Source organism: Vipera berus (genome assembly GCF_964194415.1).
Source record: "Vipera berus genome assembly, chromosome: 2".
NCBI classification, from domain to species: Eukaryota; Metazoa; Chordata; class Lepidosauria; order Squamata; family Viperidae; genus Vipera; species Vipera berus.
In genome coordinates, this window is record NC_138203.1 from 235782386 (window position 1) to 235801789 (window position 19404).

The 19404-nt window shown below is 38.5% G+C and overlaps 1 protein-coding gene across 1 annotated transcript in view; it reads left to right on the plus strand.

Annotated features, from left to right (window-relative positions):
• The window catches only part of MGLL (monoglyceride lipase), a 114442-nt gene that overhangs the window by 34382 nt on the left and 60656 nt on the right, over positions 1–19404 (plus strand). The gene's annotated exons all lie outside the window — the stretch shown is intronic.

Below are 19404 nucleotides of genomic sequence, written 5' to 3' on the forward strand. Positions count from 1 at the left end.
CTTTTGCCACGACATATGTAGTGTAAATTTTCAAAACACAAAGGTTTGAAACTCAGCGGGGTTTGTTTTCAGAAGCAGGTGGCATTTTAAAAACAACATTCAGTCTTTCACACAAAACATTTCTGGGATTTCTGAAGTCCACAACAACTCTGTTTGAAAACCAGGAGGAATACTATGAATAGTGATGCCAGTCAGGTTTCACTTGGAATCTTCAAATTACAGTATCTTAATAAGCAAAGACACAGTTGAGTGTCTTCTGCATCTACATTTCTTTTCTTTCTTCATCTGAGCCAGCAAACAAATCTTCTGCCATGTTACTCAACAGAAAGATGATGGATTAACTTTATGGAAAGACAGAGATATGGCCAATTTTGTGTATAATAAACTGTTATGGTTATTTAGTTTCTTTTATTAATGATCTTATATTTATTCTTTCATGGTTTCATTAGTATTTTAAATATTCTTTTGTTGTTGTTAGTTGCGAAGTCGTGTCCGACCCATCGCGACCCTATGGACAATGTTCCTCCAGGCCTTCCTGTCCTCTACCATCTTCTGGAGTCCATCTAGGCTCACACATACTGCTTCAGTGACTCCATCCAGCCACCTCATTCTCTGTCGTCCCCTTCTTCTATTGCCCTCAATCTTTCCCAGCATTAGGCTCTTCTCCAGTGAGTCCTTCCTTCTCATTAAGTGGCCAAAGTATTTGAGTTTTAGCTTCAGGATCTGGCCTTCTAAAGAGCAGTCAGGGTTGATCTCCTCTAGGACTGACCGGTTTGATCGCCTTGCAGTCCAAGGGACTCGCAGGAGTCTTCTCCAGCACCATAGTTCAAAGGCCTCAATTCTTTGGCGCTCAGCCTTTCTGATGGTCCACCTTTCACTGCCATACATTGCAACTGGGAAGACCATAGCCTTGACTATACGCACTTTTGTTGGCAGGGTGATGTCTCTGCTTTTTAGTGTGCTGTCTAGATTTGCCATGGCTTTCCTCCCCAGGAGCAAGCGTCTTTTAATTTCTTGGCTACAGTCCCCATCTGCAGTGATCTTGGAGCCCAGGAAAATAAAATCTGTCACTACCTCCATTTCTTCCCCATCTATTTGCCAGGAGTTGAGAGGGCCGGATGCCATGATCTTGGTTTTCTTAATGTTTAGTTTCAACCCAAGTTTTGCACTCTCCTTCTTCACCTGCAACAAGAGGCTCTTTAGTTCTTCTTCACTTTCTGCCATTAGAGTGGTATCATCTGCATATCTTAGGTTGTTGATGTTTCTTCCGGCAATCTTAATTCCAACTTTTGATTCATCTAGCCCTGCCTTTCTCATGATGTGCTCTGCATATAAGTTAAATAGGCAAGGCGACAGTATACAGCCTTGCCGGACTCCTTTCCCAATTTTGAACCAATCAGTGGTTCCGTGTCCAGTTCTCACTGTTGCTTCTTGACCCGCATATAGATTTCTCAAGAGACAAATAAGATGGTCTGGTATGCCCATCTCTTTAAGGACTTGCCAGAGTTTGTTATGATCCACACAATCAAAGGCTTTAGCATAGTCAATGAAGCAGAAGTAGATGTTTTTCTGGAACTCTCTAGCTTTCTCCATGATCCAGCGTATGTTAGCAATTTGATCTCTAGTTCCTCTGCCTCTTCGAAATCCTGCCTGTACTTCTGGTAGTTCTCGATCCACATACTGCTGGAGTCTAGCTTGTAGAATTTTAAGCATAACTTTACTAGCATGAGAAATGAGTGCAATGGTGCGATAGTTTGAACATTCTTTGGCACTGCCTTTCTTTGGAATTGGAATGTAAACTGATCTTTTCCAATCCTGTGGCCACTGTTGAGTTTTCCAAATTTGCTGGCAAATTGAGTGTAGCACTTTTACTGCATCGTCTTTTAAGATTTTGAATAGCTCAGCTGGAATACTGTCACCTCCACTAGCTTCGTTGTTGCTCAGCTTTTCTAAGGCCCACTTCACTTCACATTCTAGGATGTCTGGCTCGAGGTCAGTGACCACCTCATTGTGATTATCAGGGACGTTAAGCTCATTCTTGTATAGTTCTTCTGTGTAATTTTGCCACCTCTTCTTAATCTCTTCTGCCTCTGTTAGGTCCCTGCCATTTTGGTCCTTTATCATGCCCATTTTTGCATGAAACGTTCCTTTCATCTCTCCAATTTTCTTGAAAAGATCTCTGGTCCTCCCTATTCTATTGTTTTCTTCTATTTCTTTGCATTGTTCATTTAAGAAGGCATTCTTATCTCTTCTAGCTATTCTTTGGAATTCTGCATTTAATTGGGCGTATCTTTCTTTTTCTCCCTTGCCTTTCGCTTCCCTCCTTTCCTCAGCTATTTGCAAAGCTTCCTCAGACAGCCATTTTGCTTTCTTGCATTTCTTTTTCTTTGGGATGGTTTTGGTTGCTACCTGTTGTACAATGTCGCAAACCTCTGTCCATAGTTCTTCAGGCACTCTGTCTATCAGATCTAATTCCTTAAATCTATTTGTCACCTCTACTGTATATTCAACAGGGATATGATTTAATTCATACCTGACTGGCCTAGCGCTTTTCCCTACTTTCTTTAATTTAAGCCTAAACTTTGCAACAAGAAGCTCATGGTCTGAGCCACAGTCAGCTCCTGGTCTTGTTTTTACTGACTGTATAGAGCTTCTCCATCTTTGGCTGCAGAGCATATAGTCAATCTGATTTCTGTGTTGACCGTCTGGTGATGTCCATGTGTAAAGCCGTCTCTTGGGTTGTTGGAAAAGAGTGTTTGCTATGACCATCGTATTCTCTTGACAAAATTCTATCAGCCTGTGCCCTGCTTCATTTTGTACTCCAAGGCCAAACTTGCCTGTTATTCCCGTTATCTTTTGGCTTCCTACTTTAGCATTCCAATCCCCCATGATGATAAGGACATCATTTTTGGGTGTTAGTTCTATAAGGTGCTGTAGGGCTTCATAGAACCGGTCAATTTCATCCTCTTCAGCACTGGTGGTTGGGGCATAGACTTGGACTACTGTGATATTGAATGGTTTGCCTTGGATTCGAACTGAGATCATTCTGTCATTTTGAGGATTGTATCCCAGTACTGCTTTTCCTATTTTTTTATTGACTATGAAGGCTACTCCATTTCTTCTGAGGGATTCTTGCCCGCAGTAGTATACCTGATGGTCATCTGAATTAAATTCACCCATTCCTGTCCATTTTAGTTCGCTGATACCTAAGATGTCAATGTTTAGTCTTGTCATCTCTTGTTTGACCACGTCCAGCTTTCCTTGATTCATGGATCTTACATTCCAGGTTCCTATGGAGAAAAAATCTTTACAGCATCGGACTTTCCTTTCACCACCAGACATATCCACAGCTGAGCGTCCTTTCGGCTTTGGCCCAGTCGCTTCATTCTTTCTGGCGCTACTAGTACTAGTCCTCTGCTCTTCCCCAGTAGCATATTGGACGCCTTCCGACCTGAGGGGCTCATCTTCCAGCGTCATATCGTTTTGCCTTTTAGTACTGTCCATAGGGTTTTCATGGCAAAGATACTGGAGTGGTTTGCCATTTCCTTCTCCAGTGGATCACGTTTTGTCAGAACTCTCTGCTATGACCTTTCCGTCTTGGGTGGCCCTGCACGGCATAGCTCATAGCTTCATTGAATTACGCAAGCCCCTTCGCCACGACAAGGCAGTAATCCATGAAGGGGAAATATTCTTTAAGGCCTGTTAAAATCAGACACTGACAGCATAATATCTTCTTTCACTTTGAGCTCCCTTCCTTATTCTTCCTATTATTGTAGATAAACTTCTATACAAAATCTTAGAAATAGAAACTCTGTGGAGTATCTATTTTTAAAAAAAATCTGGAAAAAGCCACCTGCTTGCTGCATTCTTCATTTCAGTGGTAGCTATCTCTTTGTGTGCTCATCCTGACGTCATGAATTTCAGTTTTAAATATTGCCTAGGTACCGGTAATTGTCCAAGATGGAAAAAGAATATATAAAAGAGATATCCAAAACTAATTCCAGTTGCATCGACTTCGGCAGGCTTTCAGGAGCATTAATGAAAGATACGTGTATGGATATTTACAACCAGAAAACTGATTTTCTAACCTGGTAGCCCCAGCATGGCTTCTTTTGAAGGCTTATAGACAGGGAGCTTTTTCTTTCTTCAGTTCTAGATGAGAATTAATAGAAGCTCTTAATTTACAAATGGAAAAAGATGTACTTCAGCATCCAGTGGTTGATTCCACACATTGCAATAAAACCATAATGTGTTTCAGTTTTGCTTCACATCCCTTATTTTAAATTATATTTGAGGCTGTTTATATTACTGTACTTGAAGATTCAGCTTTCAGAAGATTGGATGAAATTGCCAAACCCACAAACTGCCTCATTTTTATTCTAACTCCTGGTGATTAGTTCAACTAAGGAGGTAGAGAAATTGGTTTAATGTGTTTTTGAATAAAAATTTAGCTAATTTCCTATTTTAACTACTACTTCAAGCAAAAGTTAGTTAAAAATTCACCAATCTCTAACTTTTGCAAAACAAAAATTAAAATTTTACAATGCAGCAATTAAATTTTACATTAGGAAAAGATTTCCCTAAAAGGCAATATACATGAAAGAATGCATTGTATAAATGTACACACAACATAAATTTCAAAATTCTCAAGTTTCAAAAGCTTGACATATTTAGGCTAGGAAATTAAGGACTGAACGCATGTATTCACTGAAATAAGGTAGAGGTAAAAGTTCCCCCGCACATGCATGCTAGTCGTTTCCAACTTTAGGGGCCGGTGCTCATCTCTGTTTCAAAGCCGAAAAGCCAGTGCTTGTCCGAGGACGTCTCCGTGGTCATGTGGCCGGCATGACTAGATGCCAAAGTCACACGGAACGCTGTTACCTTCCCACCATAGTGGTCCCTATTTTTCTTGCATTTTTACGTGCTTTCGGACTGCTAGGTTGGCAGAAGCTGGGACGAGTAACAGGCGCTCACTCTGTTACGCGGCACTCAGGATTCGACCTGCCAAACTGCCGACCTTCTGAATGACAAGCTCAGTGTCCTAACCCACTGAGCCACTGCATCCCTATTCACAAAAACCAACATTGGCAGATCTGGGTATCCCTACTTGAAACATTGTTCACATGGGGATTCATTGTGATTTCCTAACAGATTGCACTCCAGAAAACTAAAAGAAAGATAATTTTGCCCATATGCTGAAAGAGTAGAGATTTTATATATATATATATATATATATATATATATATATATATATATATATATATATATATATATATATATATATATATATATATATATATATATATACACACACACACACACACACACACACACACCTTTGTACACTTCAGATGTTTTGGACTTCAGTTTCAATACCCCCCTCCCAATAAAGTCTTTAATGTAAGAAATTAGAGTGGTTACAGAACAAACAAGAGGATGAGGTGTCCCCAAGGTGCTTTTCCAAAAAGCAACTGGACTCTTTTTCCAGGAAAAACAAGTCTAATTGCTTTTTGAAGAAACACATTTGGAACAGCCATGACTTGGATGGCTGAGAATCCCCATAGGCAAGAGGATGGAGAGGTTCTTGATATTTTTTGAGTGAGATTCTCATCAAGACAAAGAATAATTGAAATATTATAGCCAACAGAAATCCTATGAAATTGCTGTAAAATGATTTTGCACATATCAGTATTTGATAGAGGAACAGTAACATTTGTAAGATTAATATGAGATGCATGTTTTGGTTTGTTACTTCTTATTTGAAGAATAGGATTTTGAAATTAACTCCCCAAAAACCTTTGGATACATTTTCTCTTTAGTTATTGATTGAATGCAAGATCTCCTTCTGTGCTTTGGGTTCAAGGTTGGGTTGCTCTTTCAACACTCCCAACATCTTCAGTTTGAAACATATTTCCAGGAATACGGAGTCAAAGTACAGTCATGTTTTAGAGGAATTAGAGGCTTGGCAAAAATAGCATAGTAATATCTGGAAATTGTGGGATGTAATGAATAGAAGCAAGAAATTATGGTACACTGCACAAAGAGATGTGTGGGTTTTTTTGTACATTTTATACTAAAGAATAATGCATGGTTTTTGTTTCGTTTTGTTTTGCCAAGGACAGTGTCACAATTTTTAAAGCTTCCTTTGAGTTAACAGTTTCTGTTAATAGACTGCACCTGGCAAAGCTATTCCATTCAGTAGTTTGTGTGAAAAAGATGTACAGCATTATCAAGGCATTATATTCTTGGAGTATGTTTGCAGAATGTACTATGCAGAAATATTTTCCCAGATTGAAAAGTCACGTAAAAGAAAATAGAGGAAAATTGCCTCATTTTGCTGTACATGTGCTTTAAAGTCACAGTTATTTTATATTTTAAATAAAACTTTGTTTAGAGGGAATGCTCTTCTGTGTTCTCATTCTTGATTCAGTTAAGCATTGAAAATCCTTTTCCTATTTCTGATTTTCTTGTGAGGATCACAGAGTTCATTCAGTGTTGTTTGGACAAGTTTGGACCCTTTTTTCTTATGACCCCGAGTCAACTACAGCCTTACAGGTAGTCCTCATCTTACAACCATTTCTTTAGTAGCCATTCCAAATTACAGTTCTGAAAAAAGTGACTTACAATCACTCCTCATAGTTAAGAGCATAGCATCCCCATGATGATATGTTCAACGTTCGGGTGCTTGGTAACCAGCGTGAATTTACAATGGTTGCAAAAAATTACAATTTGTGACCTGTCCGGCTGGCTTCTGACAAGTTAAGTCAATGAATTAATCCCAATTCACTTAACAACTGCAGTGGTTCACTTAACAATCATAAGAAAATCGGGTGCCACTCACTTAACCGTCATGATTAGCAATGAAAATTCTAGTTTTAAGTTGAGGCCTACCTGTATTCCTATCTGGCCACGACTGCTGAAAATTGGCAAACTTGGTTTCTCAGCATTTTGTGCAAGAAACCACATGGAAAATGGAGTATTAAGTTCTAAAGTACAGTAAAAACAATTCAGCCCACCCCCACCCACCCCCATTTGCTACTCATTAGCAAAATCCAGCTGGAAAAATATCAAATGTTTTAGACTCATATGTGTAATATAGCTTCACAATTTATTCATTATTGTCTCTGACACCAAACGTTTGTTTACCCCACTCTAAAATTGCAGGTGTGGGCACTGCTTGATATTATGTTGCCTTCACCACTTTATACAGAGATGAAATTTAAAAATCTGTGGGCGTCATAAAAAGAAACTCAAAGAATGCAAGTTGTCAGGCAGCTGAACGATGAGTCCATATGCTCTAAACACCTTTCAGCTACCATGAGATCACTGGAAATATGAACAAGATACATTTTACCCTGTTTTTCTTTTCTAAAAATCAGAATACGGTAGTTTTAATGAAATTGTATTAATGAATTTCATTGTGATTAAGCTATCACTTTCTCCCTTCCATGGAGTTCCCTTACAGAGTCCTAGATTACTTGTTGTATATGGCTGCATTCCTTACTAGGTCTTTAAATATGAAAATGTAAAGTGCCATGAGAAGCAGCCAAAGGAGGTACTCAAACAGACACTGAGGTCCTTTTGCCACTTTTTGCTAATCATGGCAAATATATAACCTAGTAGCCTCTTTTTTTGTCCTGAATTCAAATGATGCTTCCTTCATCTTATCCCGTAATAACAAGCCATGCTTAAGAGTTTTCATCATACCTTCTGACTGCTAGATGATGTTGGATGCAGTCTGCCAGTTTTTTACCCGGGTTTCTGCATAGTGTCTATTACAGTTCCTATACTGTATATTGTAGAAAGATGACGCCTATTTTTTCTTCTTGATTACTGGGTCCTTTGTTCTTTTAGAGGAATTTTGTAGGTTTTGTGCTACAATTGTGTAGTCTATTGGTTGTCTCAGAGATGTTTTGATATATGGGAGTATTGTCCTTTTTATAGGTTGTACTTGTTGAGTCGCAGTGGATTAGGTAGTCAAAAATTTTTTAGATGAAGCTGCACAGTTATCTGTCGTGTTGGAAAATATTGTATAAATGGTCCGTTTCCTTTTTTGGGCATTTTGAATTATTGCAGAATGTTTGTACTTGTTTGAGTAATGTTTTTATGCAGCTTCTCATGTAGTAAGTTGGGTTGCTGTTTTGTTGTGAAGCACTTGGTTAGTATGACTTGTTTTTCAATAAACTTGGGTGTCCAGTTTGCCTTTGTTTCTTTTTTTTATTTATTTATTAAAAAGTTTTACAAAAACATTATAAACATAAAACCCACCCCACCCCCGCCCAATTTCCCCTCCCTCCCCCTCCTCCCCCTGACTTCCCAGAGCGTAATACAGGGTATTTATTAACCCTAACAATCTTAAACTATAATAAGCTAACTAACTATAATAACACTTTAAAATCCTATTGAACTTTAACTCTCCTTAAAAATAACTAAATAATAATAAATCTTATAAATCTACTACTTATTCAAATGCTAAATGAAACTTTTTGGTCCCATATTTATTCTGAATAAAATCAATCCATCTTCTCCATTCCAAGATATATCTTTGTTGCGAATGGTCTTTCAAATATGCTGAAATTTTTGCCATTTCTGCCAGGTTCGAAACTTTTAAACTCCATTCTTCTATAGTAGGCAAATCCTCCTTCTTCCAATATTGCGCTACCAAAAGTCTTGGGTGTCCAGTTTGCCTTTGTTTCATCTGCTAATGAGGCTACACAGGAAGGCACCCACGCTCTGGAATATTAATCCTCCCCCCAAAGTAATATTGACCCTAACCACATTACCCTTCTGGAAGATACTTAAAACTTGGTTCTGCCATCAGGCCTGGCAATCCTATCAAAAGATTTTGAAATGGTTGCATTGCATTTAGAATGCATTCTCCTCTGTCTTTTTGTTATGTTTTTTTTAAAAACTCTTTAAACTGTAAGATTTTTGTTTTAATTCTATTAATGTTGGGCTTTGTATTTTTAATTGTTCGTACCACCCTGTTACAAGCACGAGAAGGGCAGCTAAATAAATAAATAAATGGGTAGGGCATTATTGTGTTTTTTTTTCTTCTCTTGGGAATGTTATTCCTTTAAAGATGTTGATTGTCTGATGTGTCTTCTCCCATTGTTCCTTTTTTATTATGACAAAGGTGTGTCATCTACATAAATGGGTTGTGTGTGGGAGTGTTATTGTAGAGATTGAGGAAGATGACCTTGATGGAGATATGCAGGAGCTGTTGCCTAGGCAAAAGTGACTGAATCATTTTTTTAACCTCCAAGGCTGTACTGCTAGGGGCAGCAGGAGGTTAGTTCTTTGAAACCAGGCTGTTTCCTGCCAGGTCTCTGAATCAATCCTAGCACAAAAACAAAGATTGAAGTGAATAACTACTAAGTACACATGGCAGGCTTCAATGTGAAACAAGAGAGAAAGAGGAAGATGACTTTCTGTGTGTTTATTTAATGACAGATCCCCCCCCCCCAATGCCAATCAGGGACTGTTTGAACTGCTTTTTAAGATGAGTTTAGGGTTGTTCTGAAAGTAGAGTGAAAAAAGCTGATGGGTGTAAGAAATTGAACAATGGCCTTTCCCACTTCACCATGCAATATCCCTCATGTGCCTGTAGGTTCTTAGTGAGAGACAGAGGACTTCAGATAGTGGTAGTAATAGATTAGCAGTTATTTTATATATTGTTAGGAATTATTACATTAGCCTTATTCTTCATGAATTTATTTAAACTCCTAAAGCAGCCAAACCGGTTACAATAATCACTGAAGGAATTGCATTCCAAGTGAAATATGCAATATACAAAGAATAATCTCAAGTTTTTATTTTACTTTGTTATTATTTTTTGGCTCTGTCACACAACTCTTTGTTATAATTTGATAGATTATGTGCCAAAAAGCACTTTGTGATCTTTTCCACAGTCAACACCTGGCCATGCCTCTCATGCTCTAATTGAGCTCTTCCATTTCCTTTGAGCAATAATATAATCAATTTGAATCCTGTATATGTCATCTGGTGATGTTCATATATACAGGTGCTGTCTTGGTTGCTTGAAAACAGGGTTAGCTGTGAAGAAATCATTGGAATAAAAGAAATTGGTAAATTGGTCTCCTTTTTCATTTCATTTTCCAAAGCCGTACAATCCAACTACATTTTCCTTTTTGGTGTTTCCAACTTTGGCATTCCAGTCTCAGTTTCAAAGTTGAACTTGGTGATAAAACTCACCAACCTCCTCTTCTGCATAGGTAGTTGTAGCATACACTTGAATGATTGTCATATTAAAGTGTAGTCCACAGAGTCTAATCAATGTTATCTGGTTTGATTACATTGGTTACATTATGGTCAAAGAGCATTCTTGCTATACCATCCATTCCTAACTATAAAAGCAATGCAGTTCCTTCTTTGTTTTTCATAAATAGTGTGAACTTCTGACTGAAGTGTCCAATCCCAATCCTTCACAATTTGCTGATCCTTAAAATATCAGTAGTTTCCAGTGGTGGGATTCAGCCAGTTCGCACCACTTTGGCAGAATCGGTAGCTAATTTTTTGTTGCCCAGGCCCAGAAAGGACGTTCGGAAGCGGCATCCATAGAGAGAACCGGCTGTTCACATATTTGAATCCCACCACTGGTAGTTTCCTTTCATCTTTTACTATGTTGAGCTTTCCCATGTTTGTTTGTTTGTCTGTTAAACTTGCATGCTGCCCATCTCACCAAAGGTCATACATTTTATGTTCCAGGTTACTACTATAATTCTGTCTTTGCAGCTTTGGATTTTTTCCCCCATTATAGCAACATCAGCAACTAGAAGGCTTTAATCTAGTCATGTCATAAATACCATTAGACCTTGAAGAAATCCTCAGCTCTTCCTCAGTAGCTGTTGAGTGCCATCTGACCTGAAGAGCTCATCATCTGGAACTAAATTGTCAATCATTTTATATTTTATATCTATATAATTTTCTTGTTAAAAGTACAGGAGTGGCTTACCATTTCCTAAATTACAGAATTTGCCATTGTCACTAAAGTGATCCTCTGACTACAACATGTTCATCTATTGCTGCTACCCAGTATAGAGGCCCGCTTGCTTTACCTGGGCAGCTTAGGATGACCTTAGTTTTGGAAATATATACTATTGGCATACACTCCTGATCTCTTCACTCATATCTCCCAGGAACACACACACACACACACACACACACACACACACACACACTGACAATGGGGCAGCACAGGAGGACCTAAAGGCCTTTGTTATGAGTCTGACTGTTGTATAAAATTTGGTTCTTGAAATTCAATGCAACTACTAGAAAGATTATATTTTTTACCTTTCCTTTTTTCCTTAATTAAATCCCTTTCAATATTCTTTCATCTCCCTCCATTGAGTTACTCCATCCCTCTTAATTTTGTTTATTTTCAAAAGTAGATAGTGTTTTATTTTAGAAGATTATATCATTTATATCATAAATGTTACTTTGTTCTCTCTTTACTACAGTTTTCTCAAGCTACATCATATTTCCTAGGAATCTTTGCCATTGTCATAGTAGGTAAAGAATTTTACACAGAAAGCACCTTTGATGGATTGAATTTAGCTTGCCAGCTTGTAATCAGATTGATCACAATTATGCTACGTTAGAGAAGTCCCTCATTGTCTATAGTTTTATATAGTCAGAGTTGTGGTTCTGCCATGCAAGTCAAATAAATAAATAGCTCCATGTATCCTTTCTGGGCAGATAATTTTAGGAGTTTCTCTCATTTTGATAGGATAGAAAGATAGGAATAATTTTTTTTTTAAAAAAAATGTTATGATTACTTTCTTTAGATTAAAATACATAAAATATATTTTTAAAATAACCTTTTCTCTTTCTATTGCTGGCAACAGAAATCTCTGCACCCACACAGAGGATTATAACTTCAAGATTATAACCCTTCGCTACATTTCTCCCCCATACCATCAAACCTCTGGTAGCTTGTAACCATCATTTCATTTTAATGGTGTTTGTGCAGGAGTCTTTCACAACCAATGAAGTACTGGAATAAGTGCTAAGGTTTACATGGTTTAAAAACAAAGTGTGACAAATTTTTTGAGAATTAAATCTATCAGTGCATATTGGTGGGTATTGGTCCTGAGAGTTAAATTTAATCCCCATGGCCTAAGCCACAATATAATCTGATTATTGTATATTTAGGAACAACTAGGAGTGGCCATTTACTTGTGAGCACTTGGAGACACCTGTATAGTTGTTGAAAATTAAATATTGAACTTGATTACTATGAAGACAGCAAGGCCATTTTGAAGAGCACTCAGTGTATAGTAGCAGGATTTATATAAATATTTTCATCATTATTGTGTATTCTTTATGTAATTTTTTCATTACTGTTTATATAAATGAATTTATTCTTATTGTGGTTGGGAGAATTAACTGGAATTAAAATGAAAACATGAGTGGAAATATTTAGCTGTCTTTTTATCTGAAGAGGAGATACCGTATTTTCCGGCGTATAAAATGACTTTTTAACCCATGAAAATCTTCTCAAAAGTTGGGGGTCGTCTTATACGCCAAGTCGTCTTATATGCCGGAAAATACTATTCACCTCTCTGATCTTTTCTCTTTTCTGCTGGACGGTGGGATTGCTGTGTGAATGGAGGTAGGTGATGGCAACCCGTGGTTAAGCGGCCGATGGTGAACGGGTGATGGAGGGTTAAGAGGCCGCCACCATTGCTCTCTCTAGGACTGGCCATGCTGGCGCTTCCAATGCTGGCTGTCAGGTCCCCGAGAGGAGGGGTAGGCGGTCCCCAGAGGCGCGCCGCTCGACAGTAGGAAGGGAGCACCTTTGCTCCTGCCGAGGCACCGCCTGACCCGCGCCGACCAGAAGAATCGCTTGCCCGGTCACGGAGTGCAGAACTGAGAGCAGCAGCGCACCAAGCGAGAGAGCTCAAAGGAAAGAAGGCGAGGCCCCCCTTTGGCGGGGAAGGAGCAAAGCTGGGCAAATCACAGAGCAGGCAGAGCAGGGAAACGTTACAGGGGAAAAGGGGGCGGGGTTTAAAAGGCGAGGCGGGCAGGACGTGGGCGTGGAGATGTTCCGTTAGAAGTAACGAAGGAGCCTCCGGGCGCTTTCTGGATCAGATTGTGCGAACTGACGGTGCTGTTACAGTCCTCGTGTTTCCCAGGGTTGCCCGTCATGCCAGAGGCATTCCCTGTAGCCCCAGATTCTTTAGCTCCCCACTTTCCTTAATTCAGGTGAATTTTGTGCTCCATGGAGAAACATTAATACGCAAATGCCGTTTATTTAACCGCACAAAACTCGGGGGAAACCTTGGTATTTGGGAACGGAAAGGCTTAAGACTTTTCATTTCTGTTTTATGCACAGGCTGGGAAGGTCACGAAGTTTACCTCTTTTATTTTAGCAACATCGTGGCACATATAAAAAAAGGGTACTAACGCTAGCCCAAACCCTATAATTTAACAGGAAAAGTAGGGGGTCGTCTTATACGCCCAGTCGTCTTATACGCCGGAAAATACGGTAGATAATATGTTCAGCTTCTTGATCAAAATATTAGCTAGAGCATTGTAATAAAGCTTTTGTTGGGATATCTCTGCTTCCCTTGTTCATGACATATTTTGCAGATTACTGTTTCTTTTTCCTGTTTGCCTGATTTCTGTTTCTTGATTTTGTTCATAATACTGTGCTACTGATGCTTCCTTGACCTTCTCCAGTTTAGTCTGTAATAACTGCCACTGCTTTTGTATTGTACAAACTCTGATTGAACTAGGTGCATCCTATTGAATCTGTTAAGAAAAGTCAGCCTTTTATACTTTAGATCATACTTTGCAAATATTTTTAAAGGAAGATGATACCTAGTTCAAATTAACAGGTCATAACCTTTTTTTCTGTATATTTTAAATTAACTTTTGAACAATCTGAGATTATTGCAGCAGCATTTGGACCTTTCTTCATGCTGTGCAGCACAGCAAGATGGATGAATGAAATAATAATGTTATCCTTAGTTTTTATGCTACTATTAGGAATTTACAACAGGGAGCTTCTAAACCAAGCACTGGTAATTAGATAATTTTATCGGCAAAGGAAGCTTCTCAGGCAATTCATAAGCATCCCAGTAGCTTTATGAAAACTGTGGAAGCTAGTCTAAGCTTTTGGGAATTCTCACCAGTACCTTATCTACTGGTAAGAAGGGGAGGGGGGGACAGTTACAAGTATTTGCTTTCTTTTGAAAGAAAAGGAAGATCAAAGGATACAGAATAATGTTGACCACAACCTTATTTAGATTACCATAGGTAAATGTTTCTCTTCCTTCCTTCCTTCCTTCCTTCCTTCCTTCCTTCCTTCCTTCCTTCCTTCCTTCCTTCCTTCCTTCCTTCCTTCCTTCCTTCCTTCCTTCAATGTTGTATTTCCCCTTCTGTCAAAAGGATTTCAAACCATACATCTTTATGTTGCATTGCCCTGCCAAGAAAAGCTAGAGACAAACAGAAGGTCCCTTCAACAATAACTAGGAACAAATTCCCATGAAAGGCTACCAGATGACTATACAGATTGTGCAAAACTGGTTCTCACCTTCCAAATAGTTTCACAAGTGCATGCACTCAAATACTGATTGCTTAATAAAGCACTGACATCTATAACAGTCTGGATGGAAATTCCAGTTGTATCTTTTTAAGATTTCAAAGCACAGGTAAATAGGTAATATACTACTTTCCTAAAGATATATTGCAAAATCGGGAATAGAAATTTCACTCTTCTATTTTGTACAGATTCCAATTTTGTCTTGTGTATGAGTTCCTGAAGTGGCTCTATTGGACCAATAAATTAAGCTCTTTCTCACTGTGGAGTTTCACATCCCATTTTCAGTGTGTTTAACATCCCCATAAAATAATTAGGAGAGGTAGTCCATGTCAACTCTACAAGTGAGCATGGCTGTAGCCATTTTCCCTATTCATTTTTGGTTGACACATAGAATGGAGGGAAGGGGTTTTGCCAGGTGCTTTGCTATTCTAAATAAACTTTTATCCCGTGGGAACCAAGGTCATCTGTTGCTCCCAAGACTGCAGGCTGGGTGTTGCATAAAAAGCCCGCCAAGAAGATGTATTGGGGAACGTAGTTGTTTGCATAGCCTTGGGGATGGGATTTTTAAACTTTGTATTGGGGAATTGTTGTATATCTCCAGACTTCATTTCACTTTTGCCGTGCAGATACTTTGTAACTAATAAACATGTTCTTTGAGGAATTTGCAAGCCTCGGAGTTCTGCCTTATTCATCTCTGTCTGTCGGAACCATGACAGGCCTATGATTTGAAATACAATATCAATACTTAATCTATCCAGTTCTATTTGTCAGAATATAGGATGACAGTGAAAGTCCTGAACTGGATTGTGATGGACTGGATGTCAGAAACAAGCTGAAACTTAATTCAGGCAAAGCAGAATTAAAGTCTAAATGCAAGGATAAAATGAGTAAAGGCAGTATTCACGATGGACTAAATTTTCTTCCATAAATTTCCTTATGGAATCTTCTCACGTCAGAAAACAAAAAGGTAGCACAAGCCAAAATGGCCACAAAGAATAGTGATTGGACAGGGAGGACATGCCCACAGCAAACTTGAAATGCCTGTATTGTATGAGCTGGACAGATCCCGCTCTTGACAACCAAGTTTGTTTAAATGGTGACAGAAAATACATTTTAATGACAGATCAATTAAAAATGACTTCAGGGGTGTTTCCATAGCAGTTTGGGAATAAAACCAAGATATGTCCCTTAAAAATGATAGTGAGGTGTATTCATGCTTTGGTTAAGAGAAATGTAAAGTTAAGCCTTGAGTAACTTTGTTAATAGGTCACATTAATAAGTATAAGATTCTTCCTCATTGTATAGCATTAGCACTTAGACTAACTGTATATACCGATTCAAAGTGCTTTACATCACTCTCTAAGCGTTTACAGAGTCAGCATGTTGCCCCCAACAATCTGGGTCCTCATTTTACTGACCTCAGAAGGATTAAAGGCTGAGTCAACCTTGAGCTGGACTGAACTTCTGCTGGAAGACAGCAGAATTATCCTGCAATACTGCATTCTAACCATTGTGCCACCATGGTTCTTGTGTTAGAATTTTTCTCTCACTTTTTACTGTATTAACTGTATTAAGGAAAAAAATAACTGGATTATATCACATTTCTCAAGCTCAGTCACACTAAAATTCTTACTACTAATAAAGTACCTCCTGCGAGTCCCTTGGACGGCAAGGCGATCAAACCGGTCAGTCCTACAGGAGATCAACCCTGACTGATCTTTAGAAGGCCAGATCCTGAAGTTGAAAGTCAAATACTTTGGCCACCTAATGAGAAGGAAGGACTCACTGGAGAAGAGCCTATGCTGGGAAAGGTTGAGGGCAAGAGAAGAAGGGGACGACAGAGAATGAGGTGGCTGGATGGAGTCACTGAAGCAGTAGGCGTGAGCCTAAATGGACTCCAGAAGATGGTGGAGGACAGGAAGGCCTGGAGGAATGTTGTCCATGGGGTCGCGATGGGTCAGACATGACTTCGCAACTAACAACAACAACTTTGTACTTTTCAATTTTGTTAGAAAGAAGCTTTGGCACTGTAGTATGTGCTACTGCAAGTTCGCTGCTCTCTTGTTTTAAAACAGGAAATACCTTTATTTTCAAATACAGCCAAAGCTCCAGAGCTTTTTTTCTCATAGAACGCTCAGAATGGAGTTTCGGCACCTTTTTTTTGATGGATTTTTTTCAACTTTTGCACAAACTGTGCTACTCCCTCTATTGGCTTTTGAAAGCTAATAGGAATTGCTGCTGAGTGTGCCAAAAGACCTGGCCGGCAAACGTTGCACATGCAAGTTGTTTGCAATGAAGGAAAGTTGGCAGGAACTTTGCACCCCTCCCTGCTGCCCAACTACACCATCTCCTAGTTGTAAGTAAGAGAGGACCAGGAGTGGGAGGTGGGGAGCAGCACTTAATTCTGCCCTGCCGAAAAAGCCGGGCAGCATGTGCACTCCCACCTCATGGGGTCCATGTGCACACCCATGTCAGCCAGGTTCTCCATGCCACGCTGCAGCATGGAGAGCCTGGCACCAAAGTATGGAAAACATGTGCACGCCTGCCTTGTGCTCACCTCGTGTCAGCCAGGCTGACCACAAGTCAGAAGGAGAAAACGCAGTGGCAAAGAAACCCTCCTCAAATAACTCGCATCTACTTTTTTCAATCCATTTTCTTTCTGTCATTAATTCCCCAAGAATAAGACATGTAAGTTGTAAGCTCCTCATAGCACAGTTCTGTATCATTGTTAAAATACACTGGGCAATTATGGACATATTCATTCATATTCATAAATAGATTGAATTGTAACACTTTCCCCTTCACCTAAGCCTGTTCTCTTGTGTGTATAATTTGAACATAGCCAGGCCATTTTTTATCAGCAGTTGTAAAGAAATAGAAACAAAATGTTTAACTTACGTATTAATAACAATTTCTTTGCAATTCATTATCTTGTCAGTAACATGACTCCATCAATTAAACACATATATGTTGAAGGCAGCATATGCACTTGTATTAGACATCTATTATCTCCCACTGCTAGTCCTTCCAAAAGGAACTCAATATTTGTCATACTATATATGCAAAAGTTGTCTCCTCTATTAACGTGCAACACATCATTTTCCAAGTAGACAAAAAAAAATATTTCATCTTTACTATACCCACCTGCAGTATATAAACATGGAGGAGCTATCCCACAATTTTTCACCCCTATGGCAGCCTACTATGCTGTCTTCATGACAAATTTGATAAAACAGAACCTAGTGTTCTAAGTTCATCATATTATATTATATTATTATATTAATTTTATTTGTATACCGCCCTTCTCCCGAAGGACTCAGGGCGGTGAACAGGGCAATACATGTTAAAAAGACAGAATACAAAAATTAAAAAAGATTAAACAAGTGCCCAGAACTCTTAAATAGATTAAAACGCATTTAAAAGTAATAAAAACCCAACCCCCTCCCATCAGGCCAGGCCAGCTTGTTCAAAAAGATACGTCTTTAGATCGCGGCGGAAGGAGCGAAGGTCAGGCGCTGATGAAAATAACTATTTTGGCAGGGATGAATCAATAGCATGCATTTTGCGTTATAAGGAGCATCTCATTCACTTGAACCAATGTGATCATATCTTTAAAATGGTATGTACAAGCTATTAATAATGTGGTTGCTAATATAGGTAGGTCCGGCTTATTAGCTGTTTGTATTTAAGGAGATGCTCACAACAAATTCTAGTTTATTTGGTGAATGCCTGAAAGATGCATTACTTCATCTAAGCCAAAAACATGAAAAACCTAAAGGCAATTATGAATTAAACTTGGCTCAAATCTCAAAGATTTGTTGGATGAGAATTGGACAAAACTTTGGAATTTACTATGAACATTTGCCTTAAATACAATAAATTAAATTTATGTTAAGAATTGAATATATATTTTTAATTATATAAATAAATATATAAATAAAATTATATAAATAAAAGATTAACAAGATGAGAGTTCTGTCACCTTTTTTTTTTTTTGAAAAAAGCACTGCAAAGCTCTACGTAGAATTCTAATACTGTATGCCCTCCAACATTTTCTAGATGTAAATTCAGGACAGTGGATATGAGCATGGCCGAAGACATCGGGATAATATCCATAGTTCACAAGTAATAGCCTCAGATACTGCCTATTTTTAAAGCATCTTAAACGGTTAAAAAATAGGCAATATCTGAGGCTATTACTTGTGAAATATGGATATCAGTTGTGAAATATTGATGAGAGAAATAGAGAAGCACAGTTTAGGTTTGGCTTCTAACAAGTTAATTTTACACAAACCTTGATTTTAAATTCAGTAACACTCTCAAAAGACACTCAGTAGGAAAAGATAGGGTGAAAGTCATGTGACAGAATTTACTACAGTAGTTGAATGAAGAAGACAACTTACTATTGGAAAGCAGCTGGATTTATTTCTGAGTAAATACGCATAGATTTAATCCAAAAACATAAAATTTGGAAAGAGCCAGAAGCAAGCATATTTTTTTTAATCAAAGTACAACATTTACATGAAAAGGATTTTATTGTTTGGCAGATTGTCAAGAACCCCAGGCTGGCTCTAGTGAACTTCAAAAAGAGCCACTTTGGAGTTTTCCTCTGAATAATGTTAAACAGATGTTAGCCACTATATAGCCCTTGCCTGAGATGCAAGGCTGGCATGCACCATCCTGACATTTGGAAATATTTGATTACCTTTTCTCAGTGTAAGGAAACTAATGGGATGTGTGTGGGGGGGTAGAGTTCTGTTTTTCATGTTGAAAAAGGCTGTTATCAGGAAGACACTGAAGTTAGACTTGAAGACAGAATTTCTCTCACTCTGAAA